This window comes from Vicugna pacos, chromosome 11 (genome assembly GCF_048564905.1).
Source record: "Vicugna pacos chromosome 11, VicPac4, whole genome shotgun sequence".
Taxonomy (NCBI): domain Eukaryota; kingdom Metazoa; phylum Chordata; class Mammalia; order Artiodactyla; family Camelidae; genus Vicugna; species Vicugna pacos.
Window position 1 is genome coordinate 1,771,223 of NC_132997.1, and position 21,469 is coordinate 1,792,691.

Genomic DNA, 21,469 nt, shown 5'->3' on the forward strand with positions numbered 1-21,469 from the left:
AAGTGGTATCAGCATCTCTTTCTTTTTTTTTTTTGGAATCGTTAAAGATTATTAGAAGGTGGTATGTACTATCAAAAAGAGTAGAGTGGAGCATAAGTGATTGGGTTTCAAACGGAAAAGTGTGGGTTGAACAGTCAGGGTGGAATTCCCAAAACAGGTGGCTTTTTCATTCTCCTCTTTTTTTTTCTTTTTTACTCACTCTTAAGTGTGAATAATGTTCCACTACATGGAGATACTACATTCTGTTCATCCATTCAGCAGCTATTTATGGACGAGGTCCAGAAAAATGAGTGTAAGAGGTGACTAGCATGGATGGCATTTAAGCAAAGGGCAAAATGTGCTTTCAAAAAAAAAGCCAACAAACAGAGGCACAAGGAAATTCAGGGCGTTTCTGAGCAAAGTGCTTGCTTGCTTCAGCAGGACTACCGTGCAGGGCTGGGGCGGATATTGGCAGGAATCACGGTGAGGGAGTCAACTGAGAAGACACCCCACTGCAAGCAGCTCAGCCAATCCTCCTCCCTCATCCTGTATTGTTAGAGCAATGTGTCTAGGTTACTCTTATTTCAATTAATAGCACTTTAACTGCACATCTGATCATCTCCATCAGACCACATTACCTCCAAGTCACAGAAAATCATTCACTGACTGGAGCAGCACCAGGACATAACGGTGATGGATCAGGGAGTCCTACAGCATTCCAGCCTGCAGGCACAAACCCCACATGTGCCCTGGTGATGTCCAGAAAATAAAATGCATGGAAATATCTCACTGCTGGTACACGACATCTGACCTCAAATTGCCCGAAAATCATGCTGGCAAAGCACTACTCAACCTTCTCAGTACAAAAAAAAAAAAAGCTAAGAAGGCAAATTTAGGCTCTTCCATTGAAAACCAGCAGCCACCACTGCCAGTATTTCAGCTGGAATGCTCCTGACGTTGAAAACCACTGCGCAGTTACTTTTCAAACGTGAAACTCATATATATATATACCACGTAGATGATATTGCAGTAGGATTTTTCTTTTCAAAATTTCCAGTTGCAAGATTAGCACAAGAAAGTTTATGTTTAGGCTTTAAAAAAAATCAATTATCCTCCACTTTCTTAATTATGAACTTATTATTATTTTATAAATGGAGCTATGGTGCGTATTTAAAACCTTTTGATTTCTGAAAACAAGACCTTTATGACCTCACTATTTCAGAGCAAACTTTAACGATTCTGAGAGGTGGGGCCTGGGGCGCTCACTAACAGCGCTTTAAATACTGGCAAGGATGTGCTACTAAGTAATGCAATGGCTCTAACTCCACATTAGCTCAGAAAGCAAAGAAACCACACCAATGTCTTCCTTAAATATTTTTATATTCCTATTCTTTTGAATATTAAAGTTCTTAAAATATATGATTTTTTTTGAAAAAGACAACAGCTGTATTAATTTTCCTCTCACCAAGAAAGCAGTCTTTATCAGGAATAAAAACCCCTATGGAAATCGAAATGACAGGACGTTTCTAGCTAAGTGAACATCCAGATATGAACACAAACCTAAATCCTACCAGATCTCACTCGAAGGAGCTCAACAAAGGCCTGGGCAACCCGGGAGATTAGCTCTTTTGTTTCAAATGTTGGCTGAGCTAAGATCATCACACTAGGCATGGAAGGAGAGAAGAGGAATATCCACCTGGCGGCCTCCATCAGTTTTCTTCCAGCCACAAGGTGCCTCTAGGGCAGCCCTGCTAACAAGCCCCACATAAGGAAAGCCGGCATCCACACTGCCCCTGCCATCCCGAAGTAGCCCTGATGCCCATATTCCAGCCTGTGAATGGTCTTCTAATAATCCCCCAGTTGGTGGCACCCTCCCCCTCTTCCCCGCTACACACAGATACACAGAGCCACGACAGCCTTCCCAAAGCACAAATTTGATTACATCAACCCCACTTCAAACACTTCAGAGGCTCCCTGGTAGAGTTCTAGCCCCACCCCAGACCCTTCTCGCCCAGTCTCATCTCAGTACATAGGTCCCCAGTGACCTCAGGAGCCCCCTGACCTGCTCCTACTTCCCACTTGCCTCCAGGCTCATTTTGACTGTTTCCCAAGGAAGCCTTCCCTCCCTCCAACCTCCACAATTTGTTCCTCTCTTCCTAAAACATTCTAGGCTAAGTCAACTTCTGACAATGCTAAGTTCTCAAGAAGCAAATACATTTTGCTTACTAATGTGGCTACACTCTGTCTCCCCTAGACTCACTGAAGTGCACGTGTTATGAATAAATGAATGACGGGTTGGGTCTCAAAGGGACCAACATACCTGCTCTCGCCCGTCCCGACCCTTTTGTCTGTAGTATATCAGAAGCAAAACCAGAAGTACCTTTCCTGAGGGTCACTTTTTGTTGACACCCTTCACTGCCTACTGTGTCAGTTCTAGTAAAACTCAACTTCTTCCAAAGCCCTACACCACGGACTCTCTCCAGTGTCCTCCCCAGCAGGGGCTCCCTCCACCCTGGACCACATAGGGCACTCTACCCGGGTCCCCACGCCAAAAGCTTCCAGGCCTCTACCCGGGCTGCACCTGCGACCTGAGCCACATTCTTGACTCCTTCTCCTGGCTGACTCTTACTCTGTCCTCACAAATGAATGTAGAGCCCATTTCTTCCAGGAAGTCCTCTCTGATAATGCCCTTTATGTCTTGTCTGGCCTCTATCTATAGCAGCAGTACATGGTGACCAACTGGGTGTTTGCCTGCTCCTTTGAGTCCACGAACCCTTGGGGGCCACGTGGGAAGGAGTGAGAGATTGCAAGACGGGTGGGGGAAGCAAAAAGCAAAAATCACAGCCCAAGTCCCAAATTCAAGGATACTTTCTCAGAAAAAAGTATAAACTATTTCACACGGGTCCAATTTGGCTACTATTTTTGTGGCTTGTGGACAGCAAAAACTTGGTGTTCTAGTCCAAAACCCAGGTTACATGCAAAGAAATGTATATATTCATATCCAAAGGAAACCAGAGCTGCTCAACAACAGTTTGCAGTTAGAACTGAAAGGAAATTTGATAAAATCAATCTCTCTCTCTCTCTTCTTCCTTTTCTAGCATCATATAATTTTAGAAGTATTTGCGTGACTAACAGATGGCTACAGCCCGTGATTCTGCACTGAAGTGTTTGGGGCTGAGGAAGCCCAGATTACATTCACTCTGTAAATGCAATCACACCAACACACTGATAGGTGCCGTGAGTGGTGCAGCTGATGTTCCAAAGCAGGCAACATTATTCTGTAAGAGAACTCTAAATAGAAAGGAAGAAATGCAATGTCCTGTACTCAATTTCATTTGTAATATGGGCCATTAACTGATAGTATATTTTGACAAATGAAACCCAAAAATAAATTGTCAACGTCGATTTTCTTCATCTGACTGTTTTATGCTAACATCGGATAATAAACCCTCACTCCATACGGAAAGCTCAGGCCTATGCTGCAGCACAGTTACATCCTGTGGAAGAAAGCCGACCAAGGGAGAATTGGAGAGTTTCCCTTCAGAAGCTGCGAAGTGTGGTTTTGAACCTGTCCATCATTTGCAACCACGACATCGACAAAGGAGTTAGACGTTACCTCTGTGGGGCGAAAATCACTGCGTGCTTCAGAACCATCAAAGAACGCTGAGCTTTGTAAAACAGTCCAGAGGCGCTTAAATCATACTTTTTCTGAAAGGATCCAAAACTGACCCACTTCACCATTCCAGGTATAACAGGGAAGTACTGGAAACAGTAGAGAGAACATGCCCTTGAAGTCTGACAAGGCCCTGCTTGAATCCTGCTACAGCATTTACTAGCCGCTAAATGGACCAATTCCTTAACCCCTCTGAGAAGGCTTCCCAAACCGCAAAAGGGGGCTGCCACCGCCCACCTGGGAGGCATGGATGTGAATGCAACACGCAAGTAGGGCGGCCGACTGGTACCTGACACGGGGCCTGGCTAGTTTCCCTCCTCTGCCCTTCTCCCCCTTTAAACTTGCACTGTTCCCCCGGTAACGATCAAGCCCCTGAAACAGACTACCCGTATCTTCTGTGTATCCCTGGATACATGCCTTACCCTTAGGAGGCCAGAAAAACAACTGCCTCCTCCCAAGTCACTAACAATGTTCTTAAGAGTCTGGGTATTTTTAACTCTATTTTTCAGGGAGACTATTCCAGAACTTTCCAAGCACCATTCTCCAGGTTGGCTCCCCTCCCAGTGCCCATCCCTTCTCACCTCAGATCCTCTGTCTAACTGCCTTCTGTTCATGGGAAAACCAGTCCAGTAGGGTGGGGCTCCCAAGGCCTCCCTCCCTCCCTCACAGGTGATTGTGACAAACTTCTCCCCACTCCTCACTCCAACTCTAGCTTCTGAGGAGTCTACCCTCCCGGACCCTGCAGACTCTGCACCTTCCCAAGACGCACACGTGGCCACGACCCTCCCTTCAGATTTCTTCCTGGCTGGTCCTGCCCAGCCCCCGGCCCCTTAAGGATAACTGGCATTGCTTTGACAATGGCAAACGCCACTGACTGACACACCAAAGCTGCATGGTCTGGGCTTTCCTCCAATCCAGACACAGCCCTGCCCCACCTCAGCCTCAGTCTGCAGCCCTCAAGATGATCTAATTCACATGCAAGGCTGTGAACAGCAGCTAAGAATGTATCTCTAGTACGGCTCCTTCACCTGAGCCCCAGGCTCATCGACCCGAGTGCCTCTTTGAAGTCCTAACTTGGATGACAAATGGCATCTTAAAAATGCCTCATGTCCACCATTTACTCTGGAATTCCATTCCTGGCAGGTATCTCCCAGACTCCCCATTTTAGTAACAGCCCCAGCACCCACCGAGGTGTCTGAGGTCACATTCAATTTCCACTGTTCCCTCCCCCCAGCCCTGCCCTGGAATCAGTCCTGTTATTTCCGTCAATAAGCCCATCTCAAGTGTAGTTCTGCAGGGACCATGGCCGGAAACACACAAACTCACAGCATGGTGCACTAACAGTCCTCCGTAGGGTGCTCCCTGGAGGGGGAGGCATCTCCTGCCGCTGTTCACCTCAGAAGGCACTGGATTCTCACACAGGAGGCCCAGGAGGAGGGACTCAAGGTTCTCCCGTGGTCTGAGCTTTGAAGGGCCCGAGGTCTGGGGGAGCTCCTAATTAGCAGACACACTTGCCAATGAGCAGATGAGGATGAGGGAACCCATGCAAGGCTGTTATCACTTCAACTCATGGGCTCTCAGGGGCCACGGGAAAGGCCTGTGTCCAAGGTACAGACCGGCCTTCACAGATCCCAGCCTGCATTTGTCAACCCGGACAGCCTAGACTCCATCTACTTGTGACACTTACTTCTGTTCTGTTCCCCACCCAGAATGTGATGGACTCATTCAGATATTCTGGCTTGTCTCAAGCAAGACAAATTCAGTGAAAAATGAAGTGTCCACATTTGGACCAGAGCATGAAAGGAGAAACAAGGCCTCATGGTCAGCATGATGGTGGTGACCAAACAATTCCGCCAGGTGAGATGAACCAGGGTAGGGGTGAGAATCCAAGGTCCTAGGTCGGCCAAATCATCTTCTTTCACGGTTGTCTGGGGTGTTGGGGACTGACTAACACAAACTAACGACACGGCCGTCAGTGGTGGACGTCAGCTGCAACAGAAACGGATTCAGCTCTTTACTGCCAACATGGGTTAAAAGTAAAGGCCGAGGCAGGGAGGTCTGCACGGCTGCTGAGGCAAACCACAGACCCAGCTCTGAATGCCCACTGGCTGGAGCAGAGAGGAAGCTACGGCCCTTTTAGCAGTCCCTGTGTCCAACAGATCCAGGTAAGCTAGCTACTTAGGAGAAGGCCATGTTGTCCTGATACTCAGAAAAACCAGCCTCGTAAAGGGAACAAAATAGTGGCATGGATTTTAGACCCAATTCTGCCCCTTTATGAAGGCAAAGTAATGTAAATGGCACGGGGAAGTTGAATGCAAAAAAAAAAATATTAAAGAACCAAACGTTGACCGCTTCCTCCAACAGCGTCCCCTGCAGCTGTCACCTCCGTGGCGGCCACTTCCTCACCAGTGACCGCCGGCCAGGAAGCGCCGTCACGCACATCACACAGCGACAGCCAGGAACTGCGTGCCGAGCACGTTTGTGTAAAAGCAGGAATCGAGCAAAATGCTGCAGAATTAGACCTTACAAGTTTAAATACTCCATGAAAAGAATCCCTCAGCAGCCGCCTAAATCAAATCGCATCTTACTTCTACAAAACAATCAAACAAATTTAATAAGAGCGCATTTGTCACCAAATAAAAGGACGACCAAACATGTTCCTCAAAAGCAAGGATTTCAACAGGTATAAAACACCATTGGGTGATGAGCTAACAAAGCAAATATTCCAAAAAATTAGAAAATTAAAAAATGACTAAGATAATAGATGGATCAAAACAGCTGTTAAGTTGTTGCTTTTTAAAGCAATGGAGACGTACGGAGGGCAATCTGGCTATTTCCAATGCAGGGTGTGCACAGCCCACATTTTCAGAAGCAACAACATGCTCACTGGGCAGTACAAGTGAAAAAGGAATAAAGAAAAAGGAAAAGAGGAACAAGAGAAAATTAGAAACACACAAGAACAAAAATGATTTTGACTGCATGTACAAGAATTTACGTGAGTGTGTGAGGTCAGGGATGCGGGGATGGTGAGACCCACCCTCACCTCCTGCTCCAGGGAAAGCAGGGGCCTGAGGGGAGCGGCGCTGCCAGGGGACCACAACGTGTTCAGCGCCCCTAACCAAAATTCCACCTACAAGCGTCGAGGCAGCTTTTGAGCTACAAATTGTGGTCGCATTTCAGTCTGGACAGATTTAGTCACTGCCACCAAGAGTAGCAGGAAAGAATGAGGCTCTGCTCCTGCACCAAGGCATTGTTTAAAAAATTAATGACTGTGGAATAGTAAAAGCAACAATGGAGTAGAAGTGACTGGAGGAGAATGTGCTTGACCCTCGCTCACTGGCCGCGTTATCTCACTGACGTTCAGATGCTGGCTGAGCCCTTATGGTACCAGAACAGACAGACCCACAAGGAGGGAAGATTAATGCGCTGAACCACTGTGGGCTAAGTACACATCCAGCTACTACGCTAAGTCCCAAGGGCAGACTTCAAAAGGCAAAAACAAGCTGGCATTCTCTGGTGGGTCTGCAGACTCAGAGACAAGCATTTGTTGAGCAAAAATGTCACCAGTGCCTCCTATGGCAAAGAAGTGGCACTGGCGTGGGGTCTGGGGCAAGGCTCCAGGCTTCCACTGCTCACTCACCAGTCTGTCCAGGGGGAGAAGAAGTTCCCTGCTTAGGTTTCGCTGATGAACCTACCTTGACTAATGTCTGGGGCCTCAGCAGGAGTTGACAGATGAGGTGAACGGAGCCAGACTCTGTGTAGCACGGTGCTGGCAGCTATGCCCTCAGCAGTGCCCAGGCTCCTAAACATGTCAGCTCATCTCCAAGAAGTAGATGGGGATTGCGGGCATGTAGATCATAGGGCCCTGTGAGGACAAGTACAGATCATGGCCACGACATGCCTCTCCTCTTCCTTAAGCCATAGAGGTATGTCCTGGGAGGAACAGAATATTCATCCAGAGCCTGCTAGGAGGGCTCTCGCAGGTGGGACTCGGGTCCCCCGTGCTTTTCACTCACAGGGCTGGTCTAGACATTCTATTTATCAATTCTCTAGCATCTTCTCCTCCAACTTACCAACAACCAGAAAGTAGGATCTGATCTTACGTAAGTTCAAGAATCACAGAGCACCTCCTCCAAAGTGGGCCTGGTAGCACATGCCAGGTCCTCCGACCGTCACCTGTGGGACCACCATGAGCCCTCTCCAGACCCAAGGACAGAGGCCGTAGGCTGGGGGGACACAGCTTCCCTCACTCACCCCAGAAAAGGGGGACCACGTCTCGGCAAAGGCATCTCACCCTCTTCTGCCCGAGGGACAGCACGATATATACACCAGGAAACAGAGCAGAAGGTGGGGGGGAAGGCAGCCCAGAAGAGCTCGTCTGTACTTCCGAGGCAAAGTGGGGCCTTTGACTTAATCACAGGGACAAACTGAGAATGAATATTTCCCTGCTCTGTCCCAAACACCGTGATACGCCTTTCCCTGCATAAGGAGTTCATTCAGAAGTCCCTGACGGTGTTTCTGATGTCCTAACATGGCATGGTGGCTGTCGGGCAGGAAGAGACTGCCTGAGCTGAAAAGGTGCTGGGCCTGGGAGGCAGGTGATAGCGGATCCAGCAGCAGCTCAACCAGCGCCTCGTTTTGCCTCTCGGGGTTCAGCATCTCATCTAAAAGCAAAGGGATGAGCATGTCCCAGGACAGGCTGCCCAAAAGAAATGAAATGAGAGCCATGTAAAGAAAGTTTCCCAGTTGCCACGTTTAAAATTTTAAACAAAGAAACAAACCAATAAACAAAAAACAAATACTAGAATGTGATTTTAAGAACAGATTTTACTTAATCTACTGTATGTTCAATACTATCATTTTGACATGTAATCAATATAGGAAGTAAAGAGATAGTTTATGTACTTTTACTAGACAAGCCTCAGCGTCTGATATGCATTTGACCTACAGCACATCTCAGCTCAGTCCAGCCTCCTCCCCAGTGCTCCTAGCATCAATGGCTTTGGCTACTTTCTTGGACAGCAACTCCAGGGTTCCCACCATGTTCCTGGCTGTAAAGCGGGAGTAAGTGTCCACACTAACCCTAAAAGGATCTCTCTGAAACAAAGGCGGATTCTCTTTGAAATGTCTGTAAAGCGGCGGGCTGCACCTCCCCTCCCCTTGGCTACAAGACAGACTTCTTCCTTGCTGATCCCTTTCTGGATGTAGGGAAGCAATCCGGCACACAGCCAGGGTGGACTGTCCTCCAGGTAAACTTACCTGCTCTCTGTGTCCAGTCTCATGAATTCCTCCTTCTCAAACGGGATGCAGAGGAGGGGGATCTTGTCCCCAGATTTCTTGGGGCCACCATCCAGCCACTTGGACTTGAGCAAGATGAAGAGTGAGTCAGTGAAGTCCTCGATCCTCTTCTCCACCACCCTGCAGTCCTCTTAGTTTGAAGGCAACGTCGGTGCGTGGCTGCTCGGCTACCTCCCCATGCTGCACAAAGACAAAAAGCTAAGAGTCATTAAACGAGGTGCCATACAGCTCCTCTGCACGTGGAGCTTCTCGAAGGCCTTGGCAGAGAGACAGTCGGTAATGGTGACAAGGCCCACGACCTTGCGGTGGGTCTGGAAGATGCTCCACCCATTGTCGGGCACATAGTGGTGCCTGTAGTGGATACAATGTGTCCACTGGGAGCCAAATGGGCTGATATGGCTCACCAAGGTGAGTAGCTGATAGATGCAAAGAAATTCTCCTCTGAGATGATCTCTATGGATTGGACCACAACGGGACGAGTCTGGTGGTCCTCAGCACACTGCACGTAGTCAGGGATGCTCATGTTGCAGGCCCTGCCAAGAGGGGAGAGGAGATCGTGGTACTACTCTGCTGTGTGCTACGGGCCCATCTGGGTTGCTGTGACCTGGTGTGTACCAGCCAGAAGGCAAAGGAAGCCAAAGCAAATCCAACGGTACAGTTTGTCCTCAGAGTCTGCACATGGCCACTGTAGCTCGGATCACATTACCCAGCTTTTGGTCTAGGCTTCCTGCCTCTGCAGAGAAGGGTCACTTCTTATTTTGTATTTCCAAGCACCTAGCAAGGCCCTGATGCAAAGTCACTGCTCAAAAATGCTGAATAAAGAAATGAACAAAGGAAATGCTTTCCCCAACCCCCTTCAGCAGAATATAAAGAAAAGGACCACAGTAGGATCAAAAGATCTGGATTTCTATCCAATTTATTTGAACTCTTAAGCTTCATAATAATGGATAAGAAAACTTGCCTTGGGGAAGAGTGTACAGTTCAGTGGTAGAGCACATGCTTAGCATGTGCGAGGTCCTGGGTTCAAACCCCACTACCTCATTTTAAAAATGAAACAAATAAATACACCTAATTACCCAGCTGAAAATGTATTTTTTAATTCAAAAGTCTAAAAACACCTTGCAATTGACACAACATTGTAAACTTGACTATACTTCATTTAAAAAAAAAATCTTTGCCTTACAAGAATATATCTGGATTACGGATGTTTTCAAATGTAAAATGCCTAGGGTACCACCTGCATAAAAGGAGGTGACTGTACAAATGTTCTATCCCTCCTTTATGAGATATACTTCCTTTGGGTGGGTTATAAACTCTCAGAGCTAATTTTCTCAGATTAAAAATATAAATATTACCTGATTCTCAGTACTGCTGAAGAATCAGATAACCCTAAGAAAGCTTCTGACACACAGAGATTACTCAATAAATGTTTGTTGAATGAATGAATAAACAATCAAAGTGAATGCTGCTCCCTGCCACAAGCCATCATAATGGTACTGCCTGGAAATCCCAAGCCCACGTTCACCCGACTCTGCACTAACAATGTGGGATACCTGGGCAGGCTTGTGTGCTTCTCTAAGCCCCAGTTTAATCATGAATAGAAATAAGGGCAATAACACAAACCTCAAATTGTTAGTGAGTCAGTAATTAATTGTACCCCAACACTGCAAGATGGAACCATTAAGAAAACTGGGCAAAGTGTCCACATGCCCTCTCCATATAATCTTTTACTACCACATGGGAATCTACATTACATCTCAAAATAAGAAGTCTAATATTTTAAAGAGGTCATTGAGGTTAGGTGAGCTCACTGTCTCAAATAAAGAACACACAGTACAAATAGGACAATGCCCAGCCCATGAGATACACTCAGTTAAAATTCCCACTGAACCCACTAGTCCCTCCAACTTCAGAGCAAGAGGATGGGTCCTCGTGGCAACAGGCCGCAGCACCTGAAGCTAACAAAGCTAATGGTGTCCACTTAAAAGAGCCCCTGTCACCACCCTTGTTCTAATTTTCTATTTGTAATCTTTTTCTATTCATTAAATTGAAACTCCCAATTGCATAGAATTCTTACCAGATATCATGATGGCAGCCCTTCAAAACCTGACCACAGAGATCATGATGGCAGCCCTTCTTGGTGAAACAATAAAATGAAGAGCCATTTCCACAAGACCTCTGTGTAAATCTACTAGGGAACTTCATCCTGGACTGAGGAAGAGGACTGGGGAGTAGCGGGTAAACTGGGGCACAGAGAAATAGGGGCCACCTGTCCCACGATGGACTTTAGACTCACCCTCACCCTCCAGGAACTTCAAAATACACACAGACAGAGTGCTATGGACAAGAATTTTTTTTACACAAATCCCTGAATCCCTAGCAGATCTTGTTTCTACCGAGACACAAATGTCTTATGTGTATAATGTTTCACAGAAGCCTTAAAATATTATCACCCCAACTTGACCCATCAAGAAACTGAGGTAGAGAAGTTTATCACATTCTACAAGATTAGAGAGAGGCCACGTCAGACACCGTATTTAAATCCAAGTCCCTGCTCCAGTGCTCACACTAGAAAATGTCACATACTGCCTCTTTCCTGCCCTCTCCCTGCAATAAATCCCTGAAGAGTCATTTCTGTGTCACCTGGAATCAAACTCACATCAATTTTTCACAAAGAGCTATGTAACTCCTTAGAGGATTTATCAAAATCTAAAGGGTTGGGTTGATAAGAGAAATTTGCATGTACTGTTTCTCAAAGGAACCATGGCTTTAAAAGAAACTGAAAAGTACTTATCTAGTCTAAGCCCTCATTGTGCACAGAAAGAAACGGAGGCTCAGAGGAGAAGAGGAAAGGGCGTTATTAACAAATATTGCCTCAGCGCGGCACCAAGCCAGCCCTGGGCCCTTCTGGGGGAGGATCTGGAAGGCCCAGGAGAATGAGTGTTAGAAAATAGAAAGAGAAGAAGCATATAAGGCCCCGTCTCTACACCACCATACCATGAATTTCCACCAATTACCCAGTATGGGTGCAGCCAATATTAAGGTTGTCTGAACAGGTTATTGAAACCTGGAATTCTCAACCATAGTGGAAATTCCAGCATTTACTGTGCTTTTTTCCCAGTTCAAGCATCAATTCAGTGGGCACTCTGTACCAGGGACTACACGAGGCCTGAAGTTCTCCCAATTACAGATCTCTATTACCACGTGTGCAAAGCACATAAAGGCCAGCAGAAGAAAAGTGCCCACAGATAAGATGGAATTACTGAAACCGAAAGCAGCCAAAGAGCATATATTACTAGGAAAAACGGTGCTCCTAGAAATGGACTCATGGACATAGAAAGCAAACTGTGTTTAGCAGGCAGGAAAGGGGGGATTAACAGATACAAATTAGTAAATATAAAATAAATGACAAGGACCTGCTATATAACACAGGGAACTATATTCAATTTCTTGTAATGAGTTATATTAAAAACAATCTAAAACATATGTATATACATATGCATATGTTTATAACTGAATCTCTGCTCTACACCTGAAACTAACATTGTAAATTGACTACACTTAAATAGAAAATAATTTAAAAAATAAGTAAAAATAAAAGCAATGCCGTTAAGAAAAAATAAAAGAACACTCTAATCCCCTTAGCTGTATGTGGTGGAGAATTCTGGTTGCAAGCACCAAGTCCACTGGATCACTCCAGCACTGGCTGTCACTCTTTCTGACCATCAGAGAGTCCCTTGCTTCACTGAGGTTACTTTTCTCTTCTGTGAAAGAAAGGCTACAGCTGCAACTAACGATGTATAGAATCTCATCATTCACAAGCCCAACAAGTAGTGAGGACTTCCCGTGGGCCCGGCTCTGGACAGAGGAAAAGATAGGGTCCGAGATATATTCATGGGTAGAAGAAGTTTATGCCTTAAAGACATTAATTCTTCCTGTTTTGATAGACAGATTCATTGCAATTCTGATTAGAATTCCTACCAGATTTTTCTTGGAATGTAACAAGTGAATTTATGGTCAAGAATAGCCAAGAAATTTCTTTAGAACCACCACTGGGGAGGGGTGGATAGGTCATTAATTTCCACTGCTCTTTCTGAAGTGATAAAAACGTTCTGGAATAATAATGGTTGCACAACTGTGAATATGCTAAAAGCTGCTGAATTTTACCATTTAAATGGATGGACTTCATGGTGTGTGAACTATATCACAATAACGCTGTTATATGAAAAAATATTTCTTGAGAAATATTTTTCTTTTTATACCACTACTCTGTCCCACAATTTAAGAAAAACAAGAAACCAATACAAACCAAACTCTGCCAGGAGCTCTTTAGGACTGCAATATCCCTGGGTCTCCAAGGCCTCTGGTGGTGCTGTTCCTGTTAACACACACTAGCTGGGCTGGGCAAGTTAGGGACTGTAACGATCTTTTAAAAATCGAAGGTCACACGTTTCACCCTTGGAGAGGGAAGGAAGGAGGATATTACAGCTTCATGCCTTCAGCTCATTTTTAACAGAACCAAGCCCTGCTTGCACCACTGTAATCCCTCTCACTATAAAAACACGTGACATCAACAAACATCGCCATCATAACACCTGAAAGTGTTCAAGGTACTTACCTGCGGCAGAAACACTGAGGGAGGAGACAGAAGCTTGCTCAGCACTCATGCTCCGTTTTCCCGACTCCACCAGGTGAAGCTGGGCGATACAGCCAGAGGCTCTCAGCCCGGGGAGCAGCACACACGCCACTGAGCTGGTCCTGAGGGAGGGTGAAAGGGAAAGGAGGGCAGCCCCTGGGGGGAGGGAAAGCGGGGGGGGGGGGACGCGGGCTGCAGCCCCGCTCGGAGGCCAGCCCCAGCCCCACCATAAGCAGCCCGCTCCCGTCCGGGTCCGTAGACCACGCCAGCCCGGGACACAGCCCGCCCATTGGTGGGGACGGGCAGGCGGCCAAGGAGAGGAAGCCCGGGAGGAGAGGACTCGCGGGCGGGAGAGGGGAAGGGGACGCCAGCCTTGGACTGAGGGGATCCCGGCTGGGTGAGAGGTGGCAGGTGCACACCTGGACCTGGACAGCTGTGCCAGGGGCGCCGGGGCAGGTGGTGCTGTCACAGGGGTCTGGCCGGAGCAATTCAGCTGAACACGGGCTGACTGGCGCCCTTGGGGGCTGTGAAAGGCGGACCACCCTCCCGCAGCCGCCTGACCCCTTTCCCGGGAGCCCCCCACCTTGCACTTCCACAGCCAGAAGCCCCGGCCGCAGGCAGGAACCAAAGGCCTACCGGGCGACAGAGTTGAGAAGCATTTGGAGCCAATCCCTGGCTCGGACATGGAGCTTTCAACCAGCGGACCACCTGGCACTGACTGCGCATGCGCAGGAGGGCCATCGATCCTCTCTGGGTTCTGCAAGAGAAGGTGGGACAGCGAGGGAGGGAGAAGATGGGAGCGGGTGGAGAGGAGGGGAAAAGTGGAGGGATACAGATGGACAGGAAGAGCAGAGAAGGGATGGATCTGGATAGGGGAGTGTCGTAGCGGAGTTGGAGAGATAAAGCTTTACCTCTGGGGCACCCCGAGACGGCAGACCTGCCTCTGTACCATTCTGTAACCATTGAAGTCCCGCAGCTCATGTTTTACCTCCCTGATCCAGCCCTCTATCAGATGCTTCTGCAGAAACCCTATGGGGATAACACCCGTTGCCCCCAAGCGGAGCTGGGTTTTCTGTTGCTCTGAGAACCAAGCACCCGCAGGTGTTGTCGCTCAGAACTTCCTTGGGAAGAGTACATATTCCACTTTTACACACTGGGGAACAGGCAGGAAGGATCTCTGCCTTAGCTCCACTGTCCCAGGTGTTGGGCTGGCAGGGAGCGGTGTGGTACAAGATCAGAGCTCCAGACAGAGCAGACTGCCTGAGTGTTGGTGCATAGTCCCCATCCCTCCTGGGTAAACCATACCTCACCCTAGTGGAAACATCAAGGGCTCACAGTAGTTCCCTGGGTGTGGGAGAGCTGTCCTCATGTGAAGGAAAAGTCCAGCTGGGCTAACAAGCTAAGTCACAAATCTAAGTGTGATTAGTGTCGGTTTAATGATCTGAATTCTGCTGGGCTATCTCATATATCTGAAGTTTAGTGTCAGTTTATTGGGCTAACAACCTAACTCGTAATTCCTTGCTCAACAAGTGTCAGTAACGTGATCTATTACAAATTTATAAGCTCCAGTGTACTGATTCCTTGCTTTTTGTTCTTTGAGCTTTATTGGCTAATACCCCCTTACTTGTATTTAAGCCTTTAAAACCTCATGTGCACGTCTTGAAGGTGCTCAGAATTTCGGAGCAGGAGCCCCTCTGAGCCCACCGGCATAATAATTCTGAGTACTCCATCACTCAGATTGGTGCTTGTTTCTTGGCTGGCCTGTTTCCATAACACTCAGCTCCAGTGCCCAGCTTTCTAGGTAGATAGGAGTGTTACCAAGTACAAATTCATTCTCTTCAGTGCAGGACAGGCCAATAAGTTTGGAAACAAGATGTTGGGGCATGGATTTGCAAGTTTCTGTAGACCTAGTTGGCAAACTAATGTCCTGGAAAACCATCTCCCCAAGTCACAATTCAGGCTCCTTTCCTACGTGCTTGGTTGTTACAAACTTCTTAGTGTAAAAATTCCTTATTGTTAGAATCCTTTCTTCTTGCAGCTATCTGCGTGGGTCAGATCCCTGTAAACCTCCAACAAAAGAAACGTTATTGTCTATTCTGCAATTTGCTATCTTTAAATGAATGAAAAAGTGTTAAATATCCTTAAAGGTCAGAGCCTTCAGAATAAGCTCTCCTGTGTATTTCAGGCTCTAGGCAACGATTTTTTACAAGCAAGATGAAGCCTAGGAGACAGAGCATATGGTTAAAGTCAAAGGAACAGATCTAATATGGAGTCAGATTTTTTCTGTTCTATTACCCGGGCAGAAGCCACTTGAGGATTTAAATCTCTTTAAGTTAAAAATAACTAAAATTTTAAAGGAATTTACATACATAGGTGGGAATGTGCAAAGCATATCTGGAGAAGCACCCAAAGGATAGTAAACAGTGGCATCTCCAGACAGGGCTGAAAGAACAGAGGATGAGGGAAAACTTCTTTCAATTGTGTATTCTTGTGCTCTATATGAGTTTATTTTTTTTAACCATTTGCTTGCATTTCTTTTTCAGTTAAAAATTGTGTAATGGAGCAAAGGAGTAACTAGCTTAGCAAATACAGCAGCCATGGAATCACTAAGTCATCACTTTTGATTTAAGCCAGAAAGCATTTATTGACTCTCTCCAATGTGCTCAGTCCTGTTTTAAGACTTCTTTTATTATTATTATTATTATTATTATTATTATTATTATTATTATTATTATTATTATTTCTAGTACTATTACTATTACTATTATTTTATGAAATAATAACATGGTATACCTCACCCCTGCCCATGGCTGGTGGAAAACCAACTGAGTTTTTATTGAGTTGTTTTCCAAGGAGTAGAGATAAGTTTATAAACAGAACACATCTTCAGGGCAAAACAGGCAGTGTGCTTTACCAGCAGGCCAGACAGCAATGAAGGGTTTTCAACAGAGGCGCCCAGAAGCTGAGAGAGAAAGCCTCCAGGACACTACAAAAAGCTGACCAAACTGCCTTCTCCATGGCACTACTGAAATAGGAAAGAACAAATCTGACTCCATATTTGATCTGTTCCTTTGACTTTAACAAAGCCAAGTTAATATGCTCCGGTCTTTTCATGTGTTATGATGTCACAGAGGAAACGGACAGGTCAACAAGGAACCACTCTGCCGTGATCAAGGAGCCGGGGAAAGGGATGGGCTGCAAGATGTATGAAGCAGCCGCATCTGTGCCCGTGCTTCTAGGCAGGTATCCAAAATCGCCTCGACAAGGTGTCAAACATTTGTGCCCACGTCCTCATCAACAGACATGTATTAAAGACAAATGGAAACATATAAAAGGCCAATACCCTTGCTGGGTACACCGTCCAAAGTGCAAAGTCTCAGTTTGACAACTGGCCATCTCGGTTCCCTGGGATTCATTCTTGGAGAACCTTAAAAACCACTTTTCTGTCTTCAAGAAGTGCTGCATATTTGTCCTATCTTTGGCTCAGTGATGCAGCACGTTCAAGTGAACTTTAATGTCTGCACAGATTTGACTGTCTTTCTCCAGGTTCATTTGTCCATTCCAATGAGGCCTGAGCTAAGTTCATCCACTGTAAGGTCTATTCCCTCCAGGGACAGCTCATTGAGACTGCAATTAAAAGCCAAGTGAACAAGACTGTCCTCAGCTAAAAAGTTCACCCACCCTTCAGTGTTTCTTAATCTCCTCTCCTGACTAATTGCAACAGACTAACACCTCCCTCACCAAGATAACCAACTATGTCATTTTGTCTCCCCAAAGAGAAAGTAAGGTCCATAAAAGAGGAGACAACTACATAGTCACCTCTGAATTCGTAGCATATAGAAATGTCAATAAATAGAACTATGATTATGGCTTCTTTCCTTTAAAACCTTTCAGGTTATTTGAATGAGACCTTGGAAGAGAGGTGTTTGCTGTCCAGTATCTTGATCCACAAGACTCTGGAGGCCTTTTTCGGAATGGCTGTTCACTGATTCATTCAAAACACAACTTATCAATCAAGGAGTAGCTGTGGTTTTCTGCCAGGAGTTTGTGGTCACTCTCATGCCAGAACAGCTTCAAACTATATCCTTACTTTGGATTTGTTATTTTTCCCCTCTTCCAACAAAATTGACTTTCCTTACTTTCTTGTCTTGAGGAATTTTTTTTTTCCTATTTCACCCTTTAGTAAACCAAGATCCTCAGGATGGGCTTGGCCCATAATATGAACCCCCATCCAACTCCTAGTGTGAGAGGCCTGGGGCTCACATCTTGCCCTCCTGTCAAGGCAACTGAAAATCAGTTCAGGAGCGAACTAGCACCCGAGGGATTCTAAGGCTCGCATATCTCCCAGAAACCCTGCTTTCTCATTTTTCTTGGCTTCTGAGAATTTCCCCTCACTTTCTTGACAATTAGTTGTGCAGCTTGAAAGATGAGGAAGGAAGGTTTTATTTCTTAATCAGCATTTTAAGGAACTTGTGTAATGAAACTTTTCACGAGTTTCTAGAACCCTCCATTGCCAAGATAGAAAACACACTAGACATTTTCTAAATTTAGCTCTCATGTGCATTTTTTCTTTGCTTTTGTTTTCTTAACTGTTAACAGACATTTTTTAATTAAAAAAATATAAGGCCCCAAAAAGGATAGAACACTGAAGGGGCAAACAAAATTAAAGGGCAAAGACAGAAAAATGATAACTACTCTAAAAATTTAATATAATACATACACTATGTATCAGATCAGCACTTCTCAGTAACAGCTAATTGAAACATGACCATGAGGTAAAATTACTCTCCTGTCAGGACATGGCCAACAGAAAAAACAATTAAACCAACAAACTAATATCCTAAGTCTGGCAAGGTACAGAAGGCTACAAGCTAAATGTGTCTTCTTCTGGAAAAGAGGGAGATACACCGGCTCTTTTCTGTGGAGCCTGAGCCCACGGGAGGACGGTGAAGTGAGCTCTGTAAGTACCCAATTAGCAAACTGAGTGATGAATAAATAGACGTGAGCTTTGATGACAGAGCTGATACTAATATTCATTTGTCCTGTAAAGTATGACTTCCGTTCAGTGATCAATACTTCGGAATCCTCAGGAGTTGACATTATGGGAAAATGCACAGCCTGGGCCCAGACCTCCTCTTTCATCTCGTGACACTGCACTTAGATGTCACAAGGACACCTCCAACTCCACCTGCAAAGAGCTGACTTCATGGTGCTCCTCCCATAGCCGTCCTGCCCAGGGCCTCTGGTAGGGGGATAAGGTCTCCATGCCTCTCCCAACTCAGGCCCATCACTCACAGATGTGAATGGACCCCTCCTTCAGGGCCCAGATATCCTCAGTCACCGAGTCCCACCACCCACACCTGAGCTACCAGATACTCACTGACACTCACTCAGCACTGACTCTGTGCTGGGGACCACGCTGCACACTGCAAACGTTATCTCACTGGATCTCCACAACAGTCCTGGGAATTGGGTACATCACTGCTCCAATTGATTAGATAAATTGTTTCACTTCCTTGCGTGCGTCATTCAAACTGACACGGCTACTGAGCCACAAGCCTGGGCCTGAAAACAACTTGAAACTTGAACACTGCTACACCTCGCAGCCACCCTACTCTGACTCATCACATCACCTCCTGCCAAGCCTTCTAAATGTTTCTAAGCATTCTACAAGACAAAAGTGAACTACGAGATCACCCCACTCTCCTACTTAAAATCTGTCAATGATGGTCCACTGCCCTTAGGAGAAAGCCCCACCGGGCCTGAGCAAAGCCCAACGGCCCAGCATCCGCGTTCCCTGCGCGGCCGCGCCGCCTCACCCACTACGCAGCTCTACACGTGCCTTGTCTAGGACAAGGATGCTGACTCCGCACAACCCAGGGCTTGTCTCACTAGAACAATGATCATCTTCTTCAGTGTTCATCTTCTTCTTTGCTGACCCTCAGAAAAATGTTTTCTCATGATGAATCAATATCTTTTTCCTTATAACTTCCCATCATTGATAATGAGCTCCCCCCAAAAGAGAGAAGACCTAATTGTCAGTCTCCTTATCTGTAAAGTGAGAATAACAAGGAAATATGTGAGGTTTTATGAGAAATAATATTCATGTGAGGCTGAGGGACAATTCCATCATACAATAAGCACTCAATATGTGCTTAATTAATATTAATAAGAATATATTGCATCTAGCAACCTTCAATCAATGTTTTATGACATTGTCCAACAGACTACTGACAAACTGTTGGACGATCCCCTTTGAGCAGATCAGCACAAGCGTACTGGGAGAGGTAAGCGCTGACTCCAGTTGCAGCTGCAGCCATCCAGCACTATGGGGCGGGGGCAGTTTGCTCAAGCTCTTACATGTTGCTTGAGCATTTAGTTGTCGTTATTGATTAAAGACAGGTGTTCTTTAGTCAAAGCTCCTGAAACTTAAATCTTCAATGATTGATGCAAATTAGGTTTCAAGAACAATACTCTCACTAGAAATTATTTGAAAATCATAGTCTTAGCTACTCCGCACATCAAAAGGGCATGTTCTTAATGTATCTGACTAAATACACCAAAAGGGTTGTTTAAAAGAAATTACGATGAAGCCATCCTGAATAAGCTCCAGTATCATCTGCACAAAGCCCCACCCAAGGGTCTCATTTCACATTTCCACATAGGTGTTCAGGTAGCTTAACTTGGGTCTTGGTTTCTTATAACACGGGGCGGGGAATAGTTGTGGATAGATTTATGTAGCAAATATATACCTAGGGTTTTTGCTGTTAAGGACTTCTAGAAATAAGAAGATTGATATATAGTCCCACCCATAAGAAACTCAGCATTTCCATTTACAGCAGCATTAAAAATAAAATGAGAGATACATTTAACAAAAATTTACAAGATTTGTACATTGAAATATTTGAAGTATCACCAAAATAAATTTTAAAAGATCTACATATATGGAAGACATCCCATTTTCATGGAATGATAGACAATATTATTAAAAATGTTAAGACTCCTCAAAATGATCTACATATACAGTGGAATCCCTAGCAAAATTCCAGCTGACTTCTTTGCAAAAATTGAAAAACTGATCCCAAAATTCATATGGACGTGCAAGGGGCCCAGGATAGCCAAAACAAGCTTGCAAAACAAGAGTAAAGTTGGAGGACTCACTTTGAAGGGTAATAAAATTCTATAGTAATATGTCACTATGATACTGGCATAAGTTTGGATAAATAAATCTATGAGACACAATAAAAACCCAGGGGGAAAAACTTACACTTACAGACAGTTTTCCACAAGGGGGCCAAAAACACCCCATTGAAAGAATAGTCTATTCAACAAATGGTGCAGGGACAGCTGGGTATCTGCAGGCAAAAGAATCAATCTGGAATCTGAACACCCATATTTTATATAACAAATAAAAATTAAAACAAAATAGATCACAGACAGAAATGTAAAAATTAAACCTATAAACTTTCTAAAAGAAGACACAGTATAAATCTTTGTGGTCCTAGGATAGGCTTTGGTTTCCTGGATGCAATACCAAGAGCACAATTGATAGAAGAAAAAAGCAGATAAACTGGACTTCATCAAAATTAAAACCTTTTTCTTACAAAGGATATCATCAAGAAAGTGAAATGACGGGGGAAAAGGGTGTCTCAAGTCAGAGAGTGCGTGCTTAGCAAGAAAAATAAAATAAATCATTACATCTAACTACATCCCCTGTAAAGAAATTGTTTTAATGTTTAAAAATATATAGTGAAAGACAATGTGCAGAATGGAAGAAAAATTTTGCAAAGCATGTATCTAATAAGAGAGTAGCATCCAGGATATATAATGAATGCTTACAACTGAACAATACAATAAAATACACCCAATTTTTAAATTTACCA

General features: G+C 45.2%; 1 protein-coding gene and 1 long non-coding RNA gene across 2 annotated transcripts in view; one reads left to right on the forward strand and one right to left on the reverse strand.

Annotated features, from left to right (window-relative positions):
* Positions 1-21,469, reverse strand: part of LOC140699559 (uncharacterized) — a 135,197-nt gene that overhangs the window by 53,550 nt on the left and 60,178 nt on the right. The window contains exons 8-11 of the mRNA XM_072972211.1: positions 14,170-14,343; positions 13,569-13,708; positions 8,912-9,130; positions 7,348-7,517 (exon numbers count right to left, since the gene is read on the reverse strand). The gene's annotated coding sequence lies outside the window, so the exon portion shown is untranslated. The remainder of the gene's footprint in view (positions 1-7,347; positions 7,518-8,911; positions 9,131-13,568; positions 13,709-14,169; positions 14,344-21,469) is intronic.
* The window catches only part of LOC140699600 (uncharacterized), a 60,954-nt gene that overhangs the window by 34,530 nt on the left and 4,955 nt on the right, over positions 1-21,469 (forward strand). The gene's annotated exons all lie outside the window — the stretch shown is intronic.